Below are 17,383 nucleotides of genomic sequence, written 5' to 3'. Positions count from 1 at the left end.
TTTTTAACTATTTATTTGTATGATACAGCTGCAAATAAGTATTTGAACATCTGAGAAAATCAATGTTAATATTTGGTACAGTAGCCTTTGTTTGCAATTACAGAGGTCAAACGTTTCCTGTAGTTTTTCACCAGGTTTGCACACACTGCAGGAGGGATTTTGGCCCACTCCTCCACACAGATCTTCTCTAGATCAGTCAGGTTTCTGGGCTGTCGCTGAGAAACACGGAGTTTGAGCTCCCTCCAAAGATTCTCTATTGGGTTTAGGTCTGGAGACTGGCTAGGCCACGCCAGAACCTTGATATGCTTCTTACAGAGCCACTCCTTGGTTATCCTGGCTGTGTGCTTCGGGTCATTGTCATGTTGGAAGACCCAGCCTCGACCCATCTTCAATGCTCTAACTGATGGAAGGAGGTTGTTCCCCAAAATCTCGCAATACATGGCCCCGGTCATCCTCTCCTTAATACAGTGCAGTCGCCCTGTCCCATGTGCAGAAAAACACCCCCAAAGCATGATGCTACCACCCCCATGCTTCACAGTAGGGATGGTGTTCTTGGGATGGTACTCATCATTCTTCTTCCTCCAAACACGTTTAGTGGAATTTTGACCAAAAAGTTCTATTTTGGTCTTATCTGACCACATGACTTTCTCCCATGACTCCTCTGGATCATCCAAATGGTCATTGGCAAACTTAAGACAGGTTTTGACGTGTGCTGGTTTAAGCAGGGGAACCTTCCGTGCCGTGCATGATTTCAAATCATGACGTCTTAGTGTATTACCAACAGTAACCTTGGAAACGGTGGTCCCAGCTCTTTTCAGGTCATTGACCAGCTCCTCCCGTGTAGTTCTGGGCTGATTTCTCACCTTTCTTAGGATCATTGAGACCCCACGAGGTGAGATCTTGCATGGAGCCCCAGTCCGAGGGAGATTGACAGTCATGTTTAGCTTCTTCCATTTTCTAATGATTGCTCCAACAGTGGACCTTTTTTCACCAAGCTGCTTGGCAATTTCCCCGTAGCCCTTTCCAGCCTTGTGGAGGTGTACAATTTTGTCTCTAGTGTCTTTGGACAGCTCTTTGGTCTTGGCCATGTTAGTAGTTGGATTCTTACTGATTGTATGGGGTGGACAGGTGTCTTTATGCAGCTAACGACCTCAAACAGGTGCATCTAATTTAGGATAATAAATGGAGTGGAGGTGGACATTTTAAAGGCAGACTAACAGGTCTTTGAGGGTCAGAATTCTAGCTGATAGACAGGTGTTCAAATACTTATTTGCAGCTGTATCATACAAATAAATAGTTAAAAACTCATATATTGTGATTTCTGGATTTTTTTTTTAGATTATGTCTCTCACAGTGGACATGCACCTACGATGACAATTTCAGACCCCTCCATGATTTCCAAGTGGGAGAACTTGCAAAATAGCAGGGTGTTCAAATACTTATTTTCCTCACTGTATATATGTAGTCATTCAATAGCTGTCTATTCTTGGGCTATGTTTAGACGTCTATTAGATTTTCACTGACAGCCCAAAATTAGCCTCGTTTTAGCCTAGACGTCTGGGCTGTGTTTTGACGGCTATTAGACGTCTATTAGACGCAAAATTGCTTGCTGGGAGTGAGCGTGAGAGAGAGCGTGTGACAGTGAGAGCGAGTCTGTGTGAGGGAGGGATGGAGAGCGAGAGCGTGTGTCAAGTCATCTTCATTTATATAGCGCTTTTAACAATGTAGATTGTTTCAAAGCAGCTTTACAGAGATAAACATATAATTTAAGGTAAGATTGTTTTGGTTTTATAGCGGTTCTTTAATAAAGTTATTTTCCAGCTAAAGTTAGTTTTGATTGATTTGCTTCCGTCGCAACAATCATTTGTTATTAAATTAGGGGCCGCTAAGACGACACCATTCTCTCTACATAGATTTTAAACGCGAACCTGTGAGAAACGCTGATGGCGTTCAAATGCGCATTAAGAATTGGTTCTATAGTGTGTGTGTGTGAAAGAGAGCGAGTGAGAGCATATGAGTGTGTGAGAGCGAGCGAGTGAGAGCGTGTGTAAGAGGGAGGGAGGGGAGGAGAGATTGAGGGAAGAGTGATGGATAGAGGAGAGAGGGATGGAGGAGGAGAGAGAGAGAGAGGGAGGGAGGGATGGAGGAGGAAGGGAGGGATGGATGGATATAGAAGGAGGGATGGATAGATGGAGGGGTAGATAGATGGATGACATTCAGCATGTCAAAGGTCCCACTCACACCAAAGGTCATACACTGGATCTGGTGTGCTCCACTGGTACCACTCCTTCCCAACTGCAATGTATCGACCTAGCAATATCTGACCACAGTGCCATCCTTTTCTATGTTCCAGTACTGCTGCCCAGGCAAAAACAACTCAAACGTACTATCACATTCCGGAACATCAAGTCTGTTAATATATCATCCCTAGCCAGCACTGTAGGGACCCACCTGGCTTCAGATCCCCTGGACCCCGGGGTGGATAGTCTAGTCGCTCACTATAATACGGCGTTGTCTCTCAGCCTGGACTCTCTTGCTCCCCTCAAGACACGGACTGTCTCTTTCTCCCGTCCTGCCCCCTGGTTCACTACCGAACTTCGCTCCATGAAGGCCGCTGGTCGCCAGCTGGAAAGGCTCTATAAAAAATCTGGCCTCACTGTACACCTAGAGGCCTTTAAAGACCATGTGAGGTCTTATAAAGAAGCTCTCTACAAGGCCAAAACACACTACTATTCAACTCTCATTGGTAAACAGCAAAAGCAACCCAGAATGCTCTTCTCCATCATAAACCGGTTGCTCAGCCCTCATGATGCCCCCTGTCCCTCTGACACTTCTGATCTTGGTTCCAGTTTCCTGGATTTCTTTCAGGCAAAAGTGGACTCTATCCATCAACAACTGCTGCCTCCTACTCCTGACCGTATACCTACAGCTCACCCTCATGATGGTGCCCCCCCCTCTGCTGCATGTTTGCCGCAGCACTGCCTCTCCTCCTCCTCCATTCTGAACGTGGTTCAAGTCGTTAAGTTGGTTACCAGAGCCAATAACTCCACCTGTTCACTGGACTCCATGCCTACTATCTTGGTCAAGGCATGCCTCCTTACCCTCTGTCCCATCATGGTGGACATCATAAATACTTCCCTTGTATCTGGCTTGGTACCCTCCAGCTTCAAAACAGCTGTCGTTACCCCTATTCTTAAAAAGCACAGTTTGGACCCGGATGACCTCAACAACTACCGTCCAATCTCCAATCTTCCCTTCATGAGCAAAATCCTGGAAAGAGCAGTTGCTGCCCAACTCCATCAACACATGTCCCAGTATGCTCTTTATGAACCCTTCCAATCTGGCTTCAGAGCACATCACAGCACTGAGACTGCCCTTATCAAAATTACCAATGACCTCCTCATCGCTGCTGATTCTGGACATATCAGCATCCTCATTCTTCTAGATCTTTCGGCAGCCTTTGACACAGTTTCCCATACTATCCTTCTCAACCGTTTAGCTGAATGTGTTGGCCTCACCGGCTCAGCACTCTCCTGGTTCCAGTCATATCTCTTCAATAGGGAACAGTTCGTCACCTTTAGAGACTCCAGCTCCCACCCGGCCACAGTCAAACAAGGTGTGCCTCAGGGCTCTGTGCTTGGACCCCTCCTTTTCACCATTTACATGCTCCCCCTTGGTCAGATAATACGTCACCATGGTCTCAGTTTCCACTGTTATGCTGATGACACACAGCTGTATATCAGCACCAAACCATCCACTCAGCTTCCCCCACTGTCACTTGTTGACTGTTTGAATGAAATAAAAACCTGGATGTCATCTAACCTACTCAAGCTAAACAGCAGCAAAACAGAGCTAATGGTAGTGGCTCCTAAGCCACTGCTCTTGATGGTAGGTGATTTACTCCTCAAAGTGGATGGTTGCTCCATCTCTCCCTAGAAGTCCGCAACCTTGGTGTCATTCTGGATTCCACCCTTTCCTTCCAGTCACATGTCAAACTCATTACCAAATCTGCCTTTTACCACCTTAAAAATATCTCCAGACTTCGACCTTTTCTCTCAGACTCTGTGGCAGAGTCACTCATTCATGCCTTCATCACCAGTCGTTTGGACTACTGTAATGGTGTCATGTATGGGGTACCCAGCAAGGTCCTGGATAAGCTACAATATGTCCAGAATTCGGCAGCCAGGGTTCTCACACACACCAGGTCGTGGCAGCATATCACCCCAATCCTCATTCAGCTTCACTGGCTCCCGGTCAAATTTCGCATCACCTACAAAATCCTCCTCCTTACCTATAAATCTCTACATGCCACTGCCCCCCAGTACCTTCTGGACCTTCTCCATCCCTTTATCCCCTCACGGAATCTACGGTCCATTGACAAGGACCTGATCTCTGTCCCCCGCACCAGACTGCGGACTTTTGGGGACAGAGCATTCAGCGTCGCAGCTCCCACCCTCTGGAATTCCATCCCCTCAGACATCCGAAATGCCCCTTCTCTGGACACTTTCAAAAAACTTCTAAAAACCCACCTCTTTACAAAGGCGTTTAACCTTGAATGACTTTTCTTTTGTCTATGCAGTTATGTGTAAAGTGTCCTTGGGTCTCTTGAAAGGCGCTATATAAATATAAGTTATTATTATTATTATTATTATTATTGATAGATGGATGGAGGGATGGATGATAGATGGATGGAGGTAGGTATGGATGAATTCATTTATTAATAAATAAATAATTTTATCCTGTGTATTTCTGTTTTCTTGAGTGCAGACATGTGTTAAAGTATGCTGAAATAAGTAGAACAAACCTTTACCAAATGAAATATTACATGTAGTAATATTGTAAATATTACAATATTACTTCTGCAGAGGAGGCTGATCGCACACAACCATCATACTGCCCACACTTAATGCACATCTGTATTTCCCATACGTAAACTATTTATTTCTCCATTTATTTAATTGAATCAATTTAATGTAACCTTGATATATATATATATATATATATATATATATATATATACATATATATTAAAATATTTATGTTAAGATAATCACTAGTAAATAACCATTTCCGATACGGATCGTTTTTTGTTTTTTTTTAGATCCTGTAAAATTTACAACAATAACTGGCTTATACAGAATTGACAAAAATATGAGTGTTAACAGGAAACGGAGCACGTAGAATAACACACAACTTTAGGGAGAAGAAAATAAATTAAAGTTAAAATAAAATAAAATAAATAAACAATAAATAAAATGACAAAGGATAAATAAAAGTCAGTTGAGGGGCTTCAGTTACGATATGGATCGTGTAGTGTCGAACAACAACTGCCGTAAATGGTTTTGACATCAGGAAGGAGTCGCGTTCTCGCACATGCTCAGAACAGATCGTGTTTCCGGTACGGATCGAGTAGCGACAAGGCTAACTATAGACTGGAGCTCTTGTTTATGAAAGTTTGGGGTTTTAACCACATCTTTGTGTAGATAACAGTTTTTGATAGTTTTGTTTTGCTGGTAATTTGTCAATGGGTGATTGGAAGTAAGTTAATTTATTTAACCTAAAAGAATGCACTGCACTGTTAATCAGTGACGTCACTTACAAATAGAGATAAAAAAAGTGATTTCAGGAGCAACAGGAAAAAAACCTCTACAACAAAGGGTGAATTATTGTTTAATCATGATACTAATTTCATATGCATCTATTTATATTAATATATAATTAATTATTATATTAATTAATATATTATCTTAAGAAATATATATATATATATATATATATAATTCTTTCTATAAAAAGCGAACAGCAAGCTAAACGAGTCGACCCCTCACAACTCACCCTTGCTTAAGTTCAAACGCACAAATTACCAACGACTTCAACTCGTGCAACCAAAATAACCCAGTCAGTAGTTTATTTCATTTGTAAAGACATGTGTCCGCTCCGTGTGGTTGAAAACGAAGGTTTCTGTTATATGGTGCAAACAATGGAGCCTCATTACACTATACCGGCCCGGCAACACATCACTGATATCGCTGTGCCCAATCTTTACAAGGAGGTTAAAACAAACCAGCACGAATGTCTAGCCTTAGCTGAGAAGGTTGCCTTGACATGTGACACTTGGACGTCTAGGGCGACTGAGTCATTGATTTAATAATTAGTTACATTCCTAAATGTTTCCTTTAGGAATCGTGTGTTTGTAACACTAAGTGTTATGTGTTGGATGTACCCTGTGTATGAATAATAGTGCAAGCATTTTTTTAATGACAGATTGCACCTAATGTGTTATGCATTAGCCTAGATGTCACAGTCAGGGGCTATGTATTTTCTTTAACTGACAATTTACATTTGTTCCTCAATGTTTCCCTTAGGAATCGTGTTCGTGTTTTTGCAACACAAAACGTGTTGGATGTACCCTGTGTACTAGGAATAGTGCAAGCATTTTTTTTTTTTATTGACATAGATGTCTTTTCTTTTTTCAGATTGCACATAATGTGTATGTGTTATGTATTGTGACAGGGGCTATGTATTTTCTTTTATTATGGCCTACTTGAGCATATAAAAATGTGCTCACTAAGAACCTGTGAACCTTTACAGCCCGGGAGTTTCAGGCCCAAGACCGACCCTCTTTTTCCAGGGTGGAATTCCAAATTAGCACTTTTTCCAAATTGGTTAAATGAAGCAACAGTTCAGCTCTTACTATTGTGTAGTTTGTATTAATACCATGGTTCAACAAATAATGTAGGCTAAAGGTTAAATAATAATTCACTTAGACTTTATAAGAAGCAATTGCGACTTTATTTCACGCAATTGCGACTTTATTTCACGCAATTCTGACTTTATATCTCGCAATTCTGACAATGTAAACTCGCAATTGTGAGATAAAAAGTCGCAATTATCTTTTAAAATGTTTTATTCTGTGGCGGAAACAAGCTTCCATACCTCCTGGCCTCTTCCTCCCTGACGCGTACACCGTTAGGGCCGGCCCAGCTATCGGTCTATGGGCTATGGACCCAACCAACTCTATAGGAGGGGAGGGGAGAACTCCCTCACACGGTACAACCAGAGCCCGTCTACGGAGAGCCTGCCCACTCCCTATTAAGCTCTATTGCAGTGGTTCCCAAACCTGTCCTGCCGGCACCCCAACACTGCACGTTTTCTTTGTCTCCCTAATCAAACACACCTGATTCAACTCATCAGCTCATTATCACATGGGTTAGGTGTGTTTGATTAGGGAGACAAAGAAAATATGCAGTGTTGGGGTGCCGGCAGGACAGGTTTGGGAACCACTGCATTGTACCGAATTTTGGTTGTAGTTCCACCAGAGTTCCACTGGGGGCGATCGCCCATGAGTGCAAAATGAATGGGAGTCTATGGGGCTAGACAGCTAAATGTGTCTCTTTCACCCGATTGCCGTTGATAAATCTCAAATCTGATTGTAGATTTTGCAAGTTCAACATGGGTTTTAGGTCGAAAGTTGAATGAACGAGTACTTATGTCCTTTCGATTTCTTACAGGTTGAGTTGTTGTTGCCCATAACACGCTAGCATTCTGCTAATGAACGCTGATTGGTCAGTGAAGGACTGATTACGACGAGAGATACCGCTTGATGGCATAGTGTCATCCGCAGCGGGACCAGAAACAAACAAAACAAAAACTCTTCTAGCAAGTGTGTTTACCTGTGTCAGCTGTGTTGTCGATGCCTCGAGTGAAAAGAAAGTGCAGAGCGCGAAAGCACCAAAGTGACTGAAGGATTGCCGTGAAGCAGTATCTCTGGTCGTACATGTATATGACGTCATTGACACTTTAAAAGACATTTTAAAGCAAATAAGTGACTCAAAAAAATCTAACACCCAGCAATGTGTAATTTATTTGCATCTCCTTTCGAATACAACATTCAAATTACTAGACAAAAAATTATATCCTGAGAAAAGTGGATTTTTATTGGTATAGCGCCATAGACCTCCATTCATTCTGCACTCGTCCTGTGAGCGCCCTCATATGGAATCAGAGAGGAACTGCAACCAGTTCAGAAGCCGGAAGTGTACTGAGAGTGAAACTTCTCGCCATATTAGACATTCTCTGGTACAACCCATGCAGAAGCTGCGCGCTGCGGTGTCAGAATGCGGAACGTGTGTAGCCTGATGTAACTAACGTGACAAATGTGAGAAAAAAAAAAATCCTCGACCGGCCCAAAAGTGAAGCGGCCCACCGGGAATTCTCCCGATTACCGATTACCAGTGGTGTAGTGGTAAAAAAAGAGGTGGGTAAACTATAAATTCTGGTGGACCACGACGTGGTCATCCGGTAAGGTGGGCCACTGCCTACCGGTGTATGTGTATCCTGATGACATCGCTATAGGCTATCATTTGATGGTACTACCAAGGGTATCACTGGTTGTTCCCTCATCATAGGTCACACAATCACTATTCAATTCATGCATTAATCTAAGTTCTTGTTAAAGAGACTCAAAAAGGAATAATATGGTTGAAATCTATAAAGTTTACTAAATGACAAAACAGAGAGAACAAAAATATTTAAGAGAGATTGAGAGGGAGGCTTATATCCAGGGCTTCCAATGCAATGCACTTGTGCATAATGATTAGGGATTTGGGATTATTTTCATAGTTGATTAATCTGTTGAATATTTCTTCGATTAATTGATTAGTTGTTTGTTCTATCAGAAAAATGTGGATCAGTGTTTCCCTGTAGAGGGAAAAGTCTTTAACCTGGTGCAGGCTTGATTCCCTCTGAATCTCTTGTACAGTTGGGTTTTGACATGCTCCCTACATTAAACCAGCTGCCTGTAATGAATTAAAAAAATCACTTTTTTTTGCATCGTTTTAATGATTTCCTGTTGCGGCTGCGCCTGCGATCAAGTTTCATTCTCGCGCAGCTTGTTTAGTAACTTCAGGAGCGTGTGTTTTCTGCTACGTGTGTGCGCCGTTCTCTTTGTTCCGTGTGTGTGTGTGTGTGTCAGCGCGCTGCGCTCTCTGCTCCGTGTTTGCGCGCTGCGCGTTGTGCTCAGTCGTTAACGGCCCAAATGCTCGAATCGTGCCGATCGGCGATCACGCACTGGAAAAGCAAAGTCCGCTCAAATAACATGAAATGTAGAGGTGGATAAACGCACTTTGGAGGTGGGCAAACACTATTTCCAAATTTTGGGAGGTGCGTAAACGGCGTTTACGTGCGTTTAGCCTCCACTACATCCCTGCCGATTACTGTAACAACGCGCCAGGTAAACAAGAGGATGACATCTAGTGAAGACTAGTAATAAGATTAACGATATCGAATCAACCACATTTTAAAAAACAATTCATCGAAAAATCTTTTTTTGGCCATCCCTACTTCGTGTGTGTGGCTAAACGATCAGATACACAAAAATATTAGTTATAATGACCATCTTGGAGAGTATTCACTTAAACACAGTTTATGTCTTAAGTTTTAAGCTTGTTGAATAATATGTCAAATGAAATGCAATGGTCAGGATTATTGAGGGTCTTTTTCTATGACAGCAGACACATGAGATAATGGCTGAAGTGAATCAGTGAAGGAGAAGATCAAGATCTGGAGGAGGACATGCAGTTTACACTTCAGGAGAAAGACAAAGATTAGCTCCAGGGCAGATTCAGCAATCATTATAAAGTGAGTTCAGTGTTTCCATGTTTAGGTGATACTGTTTAATAAAGCAGGTACATTGTGTTATTTTTTTTTAATTTTTTTTTTTATTAATCGTCGGTTATTTTAATACACATGCACATACAAATACAGTCTCAGCTATACAATAAGAAATAATGGGAAATATACAAACAAGTAAACAAATTAACATAATCGGGCTAGGGACTAAATATGCGCCATAAAATAGAGAGTCAAGAGAAATTATTAATGTAGCACCAAAAAGGTGTCCATAACAGCCAAAAATCATCAGACTTTTGATGTATATCATAGGTGAGTTTCTCGAGAGGAAATAATGTACAAGCTTGAGACAACCACATTTTAGAGGATGGTACCTGAGGAGATGACCACAATAAAAGTATGCATTTCTTTGCCAGATAAACCAAAATTAAAAACAAGTGTTTGGTATGGAAGTCCAACGCATTCTCTACTCCTCCATATAATAAATACAATTCCAGAGAAAAACACAATTTTAACTTAAAGAGCCTTTGTAAAAAATTATGTACTTTCTTCCAAAAAGAAATGATTTTGTCGCAATACCAAAAACAGTGAAGGAATGTTCCTTTGCATTTTTTACAGTTAAAACAAAGATCAGAGGAGTTTTTGTAAATCTTTTTCAGACGTAAAGGTGTGAGATAAACTCCGTTAATGAATTTATAATTGAGTTCATGAATACCCAATGAAGTACATTTAGAGTACAAATTGTTACATATTTAAGACCAATCTGTATCTTCAATTTCGTGACCTAAATCTTTTTCCCACACATTCTTTAAACTCTCGAAAGAAGATGTACATGAGTAAGATAGAGCTTTGTATATTTTGGATATTAACCCCTTGGAAAAACTGCTCGTTACAATTTGCTCTATGGCAGCAAGTTCAAATCTCAATTTACCCTTATCAAACTAGGATTTTATGAAATGACGCAGGTGAAGGTATTTAAAAAAATTGGATTGCGGTATGTTATACTGGTTGGAAATTTCTTGGAAAGATTTTAGTGTACTGCCTGTAAAGAGGCACGATAACTTTAAAATCCCTAATTTAGACCAATCTGAAAGGCCAATATTTTGTAAAGATACAGGGAAATCAGGATCAAAAGCAATAGGCGAAAACAAAGTGATATTAGCTGGAATTTTAAAATACTTTTTTATGTCTCCCCAAGTCAAAAGAGTGTTTGAGATGATGAAATTTGTTGAAACGCATTCAAGTTTTTTAATATTTATAATAAAAGGCAAGAATTTTATTGGGAGAGGAGCACAGGCTGTTGCCTTCATATTGAACCATTTAGAGTCTGTCCTTTCGCTGTACCAGCTAACCATATGTTTCACCTGTGCTGACCAAAAGTAAAGGCGTAAATTTGGTAAAGCGACTCCTCCCATTTCTTTTGGTTTCATTAATTTATTAAGGTTAATTCTGGGCATTTTATGGTTCCATATAAATTTAGAAAAGTGCTTATTGATATCTTTAAAAAAAGTATTAGGTAAGTAACAAGGAAGCGATTGAAATAAATATAAAAATTTAGGGAGAATATTCATTCTAATCACATTAATCCTACCCAAAAAAGAAATAGGAAGTGTCCTCCAAATGTTAAGGTCTTTTTTAATAACTTCAAAAAGAGGGGCATAATTTTCTTTAAATAAATCCTTAAGTATTGGTGTAATAAATATGCCAAGATATTTAAAACCAACAGAAGTCATTTTAAAGGGTGAAAGGGATGAAAGATCAAGTAGATTAGGGATATGGAAAGAGAGTGCCATAGATTTTGACAGGTTAATTTTATATCCGGATAAAATACTATAATCTGAAATGCATTTTAATATCGCTGGGATTGACCTATCTGCTTCAGAAATATACAGCAGCACATCGTCTGCATATAAAGAAATCCGATGTTCTTCGTCCCCTACAGTTATTCCAAAAAGATGTTGGCATTGCCTTATAGATTCAGCTAGTGGTTCAATTACCAGGGCAAAGAGCAGGGGTGAGAGAGGGCACCCCTGTCTTGTACCTCTTTCTATGTCAAAAGGTTTTGAGGTTAGGCCATTCGTAGTCACAGTAGCTTGAGGGCTAGCATAAAGCAATTTTATCAGGTCAATGAATTTGGGACCTAGATTGAATCTCTTAAGGGTGGCAAACAGAAACTTCCATTCGACTCGGTCGAAGGCTTTTTCTGCGTCAAGGGAAATAATAAGGGATGGAGTTTTACGTGCTTGTATTGAATTTATAACATTTAAAAGTCAACGAATGTTGTCTGTGCCAAAACGTGATTTTATGAATCCTGTCTGGTCTGGCTTAATAACCTGTGGTAACACAGTTTCAAGTCTGCGAGCAAGTATTTTGGCAAGTATTTTATAATCGGTATTCAGGAGACTTATTGGTCTATAAGAGGCACAGTCTTGAAGATCTTTGTCCTTTTTAGGGATTAAACAAATAGATGCTGTTTTCCATGACTCAGGAGCCACTCCGCGATCTAATGCATTTTGGAGGGCGGGTATTAAAATAGGAGAAAGTTCTGGCCAGAATTTTTTATAAAATTCACAAGGGAACCCGTCCGGGCCTGGAGATTTATTTGACGGCATAGAATGGATTGCGCTAAAAACTTCTGGTGACAAAGGTGAATCTAAAAATGTCCTATCTTTATCAGAAATAGTTGAAAGAGGGATTCTATCTAAGAATTCAGTAATATCAGATTGCCCAGCAGTAACTTGTGATTTATATAATGTTTCGTAAAAGTTTCTAAATAATTTGTTAATTGAAGCAGCATCATATGTAATTGACGCATCTGGAGTCTTCATTGATTTAATTGTTCTCTCATTCTGTTTTTTTAATTAGATGCGCCAATAATCTATTAGGTTTATTTGCGTATTCATGGTACGTTTGTTTTGAAAAAAAAATATTTTTTTTAATGTGGTTTGTGTGGTCCAGATTAAGTTCCGCTCTGGCTCGACATAGTTGAGCCCAGTTTGTTTGAGTAGGGGCTGTACTATGTAAACATTCCAGTCTCTTTACTTCCTTTTCTAACTCCTGCCTTTTTCTAGACCAAATTCGTTTGTATGCAGAGGTATAAGATATGATATGGCCTCTAATTGTAGCTTTAGCAGCATCCCAAATAGTTGCCGATGATACTGGCGAATTTTCATTATCTGTCCAATAATTTTTTAGCCCTTCCCGAATTGAATCACAAAACAATAGATCATTCAACATGGAAGAATTAAATCTCCAGACCCTTGTGTTCCTGTGTACGTTTAGCGTCATGTCTATGTAGACTGGAGCATGATCGGACAAAACAATTGAGCCAATCTGGCATGCAGATACTGCATGAAGATATTGAATGGGGATCAAAATGTAATCTAGAATACGAGCCATGAGGATTAGAGTAAAAAGTGTATTCTTTACTTCCCCCATTAAATTCTCTCCAAACATCAGAGATTCCAGACTCGTTACAAAGTTCCTTGAGGACCAGGGATGCTCTAGGGTGGGTGAGGGTTTCTGAAGTGGATTTATCCATTTTTTGATACATGACGCAGTTAAAGTCACCAGCACACAGTCCCAAGCCCTTGCAGTACTGATTAAACAAAAGTATAACCTGCATAAGGGGAATCCTCGTTTGGAGCGTAAACATTAAGTATAGTGATAGGTTGCCCATATACTGTGCCTGTAACCCAGCTAACAATTTTACGTTCTGGGAACGTTAGTTTTTGGTTCCCAGAATGTTCCCAAAAACGTTCCCTATTGGTTAGCCAGGAAAGTTTTCTTTACGTTAATAGAACGTTCCCTATAGGTTAGGGGAATGTTCCCAGAAGGTTCACAGAACGTTCCCTATTGGTTAGCCAGGAAAGTTTTCTTTACGTTAATAGAACGTTCCCTATAGGTTAGGGGAACGTTCCCAGAATGTTCCCGGAAGGTTCTCGGAACGTTCCCGGAAGGTTCTCCTAACGTTTACACATGCTGATATGCCTGTACACAAATTATAGATCTAAAATCAACATATTCTACATTGTTTATTGTTCAAACACTTAAGAATCCTATGAATATATTATTATTACAATAAATTGAATTAACAGAAACTATCATTAATAAGTAAATCAATCAGTTTGTATTAAACAAATAAATCAGCACACAATCCATGTTTTTGTTGATTCATTGTTTAATTATCAACCTAAAATAAGTCATTAAAAACAGCATTAGCAAAATGTATTCAGGAACAGTAATTTACATTTAATATTTCAAACATGAAAATATTTCAAGAAATAAAACTGCACAAACATTTTAATTAAAACTATCTTTTTGCAAACTGTAGCCTACAACTTACAACAAAATTGAAAAAGTATTCATTTATATACAATATGAATGAATGTGCCAATCTTCACTCCGCTCAAAACATTTAAACTCCCAACACCATCTGCAAATTTAACAAGAAAATAAAAAGACAACGCTTTACATGGACAAACAATCCCATGCCAAAATTCAAGCCCTGCAACTACATTAATATTCATCTGGAGCAAATGAAAAGAGTGAGGCGGGATTGTGTGTCACAAGCTGTAGGAGATATGAGAGCACGAGCGCTGCTGGTATCATGTATTTATTCAGATATTTCAGCATCAATGTGTATAGAAAAATTTATATATTTGAAAACACTACATTGCATTTATTTATACTGCACTATTTATTATTTCAGACTACAAATCAAAAAATGTTTGTAAAAAGTAAAAAGAATGTTTTATATAGGGGTATTTAAGCCTACATTAAGCCTATGTACCCTTTAAGCCCACTTTCAACTCTGAAGTCAAACAAAAAAACAGAAAATAATATTCAAGTCTAGTGAACTCTGACCTGCGAATTCGCTCTACATATAACGTATAAGTCTCACCTCCAATGAAGAATTAGAAAACCTGTAACTGCTGTGTTGTTTATGAGAGAGAAAGAGAAAAAAAGTTTGAAACGGCTATCAATTTTTTTTAAAATCTCTGTGACTTTACACCTACAAATTCCACTGTCACAGGTGCTCAGTTTTGCTATAATGAAACCCTCACAGAACATGGTAATAATCAGCCATCCATGCAAAAGCAAAGGTCGGTGTAGTTTACAGGTGCATCTGTCCAGGCCAACCATCTGATGCCTTGATGCCTTCCGCTGGGATCCCAGAAAACCTGAAATAAAAAATAAAAAAATAGTACAGTTCAAAATCTATCATACATACATCTCATCTGGTATCACAAATTATTATTCCAGGTTCTTTTTAAGATATGCTCAATATTAGTGCTGCATGATATTGAAAAATGTAGAGTTTATTTAGAGATATTTTTCTAGAGTAGAGTTTATTTAGAGGAGCGAATGCTGATGTTGGATGTTGACGTCACTTTACGAGTACAGAACCTATTTGTACTTCTGTACTGCTCATTTTCCCCGACATAGAGCAGATCGGCACACAACAAAAACTGCTGTTCGGATGTTCCCTTTTCTGATATTTTAGCATTCGTGACATTTTAATTAAAACAGAAATAAGAATTTTTGTATAATAAGGGAAAATTAACAGTAAACTCAGAGATCACCTACCGCTGCAGATGTGTACGGAAGTGAAAAGCGGAAATGCTTAGACCTCTTTCCGGTTCGACCGCTGGGCGCTCCGCATAACCTCTATTGGGGGGATTTTGTAGAGGAGTGAACCTGCATAGAAAATTAAATTACAATAGATAACAAGCTTAGATAAATACAATAGAAGAAAAATACAGTTGAAATAAGCAGTGCATTATGTTTTTCAGTTAAATCTAACTTATCAGGTACAGAAATTGATTTATCAAAATGTAAAATAAGTCTTCAGTGTAAAAATAAAATAACTATAAAATTAATGTATCTTTGCTAAAGCTACAAGTCATTTTCTCTTTTGATGTTTGATCACCATTGGCGACACAAACAGCTGCGGGTACGTTAGGCTGCTGTCCCTTTAAGACGAATGCGCAGAACTAATATAAATGACACGCATCCGTTTTCTTTCTGTTTAAAACACAAGACAAGAGGAAACTCGCCAAGATGGGCATTTTGCCTTCATTTTGCGTGCATGTGTCTGTTTAAGCTCAAAAAAAAGGGAAAGAGAACTGAATTCGGCTAAACTCACCTTCTTCATCTACTGACTGTGGATGGCATCAAGGTCTTGTCCTGAAGAATACAGGGCCAAACAATAGGGATTATATCTCATCTGGTAACAAGAGCAAAGCCATAACTTTAAGAACTCTAATGATATATTTACCTTTTACATTTACATATATATTTACATTTTTCTTGGTGTGCAGCAGGCCATCACAGCATGATGATCTAGGAACATAATGCTATTTGTCACAGAGCCAAAAATATTACATGTGATAGGTTTATTACAAGGAACCAAGCTAGAACAGAGGTGAAATGCAGAAAAGATAAATATATAGGCCTACAAATCTTAAGATAATATATTGTGAAATAAATGCATATGGAATTATTATCATGATTAAACAATAACTCACCCCTTGTTGTAGAGTTTTATTTTTTCTCTCGCTATTCTGAAATCACATTTTAGCAATATTGGTAAGTGACGTCACTGATTAAGTTAACAATACAGTGCATTCTTTTAGGTTAGCCTAAATAAATTAGCTTACTTCCCATTGACAAATTACCAGCAAAACTATCAAAAACTGTTATCTACACTAAATATGTGTTTAAAAACCCAAACTTTCATAAATAAGACCTCAACTTAACGTAACTTAGGCCTAACGTTCTCTTCTGAAAACGGTTAAGTTAGCTAGCGTAGATGCTAACGGACTTTTTCAAAGACATAAAACCATATCTTTCAAAGTAAATATTCAACAGAAGCGTGTCAATTACACGTAAGAAATGTGTCAGGGGCGTTTGTGTGTATTATTTGTGAGATTTTGTTGACTAAACTTACCGGAAAGCAGTGAAACCAACAGCGAGAGACGGGAGTTTTGTTGTTTGTCAGTTGTCGATGACGTTTCCATCTGCTCTCGCGCAGCGCACGTGCTCCAGTGTTTGATTACGCGCATGCGCATTAAAACACTTCAAAGTCACGCAGCATTTAAATAAACATATAGAATTAAAATATGTAACATAATTTAAAATATCATTAATAAAAAGTTATTGCGAATAGATCTGAACGTTGTTGGTTATCTTATAACCTTAGGGGACCGTACTGACGATGTTGTCAGTTGGTAGCCTAATCTGCCTGTTAATAGTAGCCTAAGTGATATTAAAATAACCTGCAGAGAACGTTCTCAGAACATTCTCTTTAGGTTATAAAAATAAAACCTAAAAATAACCTGCAAGGAAACGTTCTGGGAAGGTTCTCTTTAGGTTATAAAAATAAAACCTAAAAATAACCTGCAAGGAAACGTTCTGGGAAGGTTCTCTTTAGGTTATAAAAATAAAACCTAAAAATAACCTGCAGGAAACGTTCTGGGAAGGTTCTCTTTAGGTTATAAAAATTAAACCTAAAAATAACCTACAGGGAACGTTCTGGGAAGGTTCTCTTTAGGTTATAAACATTAAACCTAAAAATAACCTGCAGGAAACGTTCTGGGAAGGTTCTCTTTAGGTTATAAAAATAAAACCTAAAAATAACCTACAGAGAACGTTCCTAGAACGTTCTTATTTGGTTCCCAAAAAATAACCAAATGGGAACCATATGGGAACGTTAGGGGAACGTTCTGTGTTTGCTGGGAATTAACACATA

The sequence above is a fragment of the Abramis brama genome (assembly GCF_963993115.1).
Source record: "Abramis brama genome assembly, chromosome: 15".
NCBI classification, from domain to species: Eukaryota; Metazoa; Chordata; class Actinopteri; order Cypriniformes; family Leuciscidae; genus Abramis; species Abramis brama.
Note: the sequence above shows the minus strand (reverse complement) of the source record.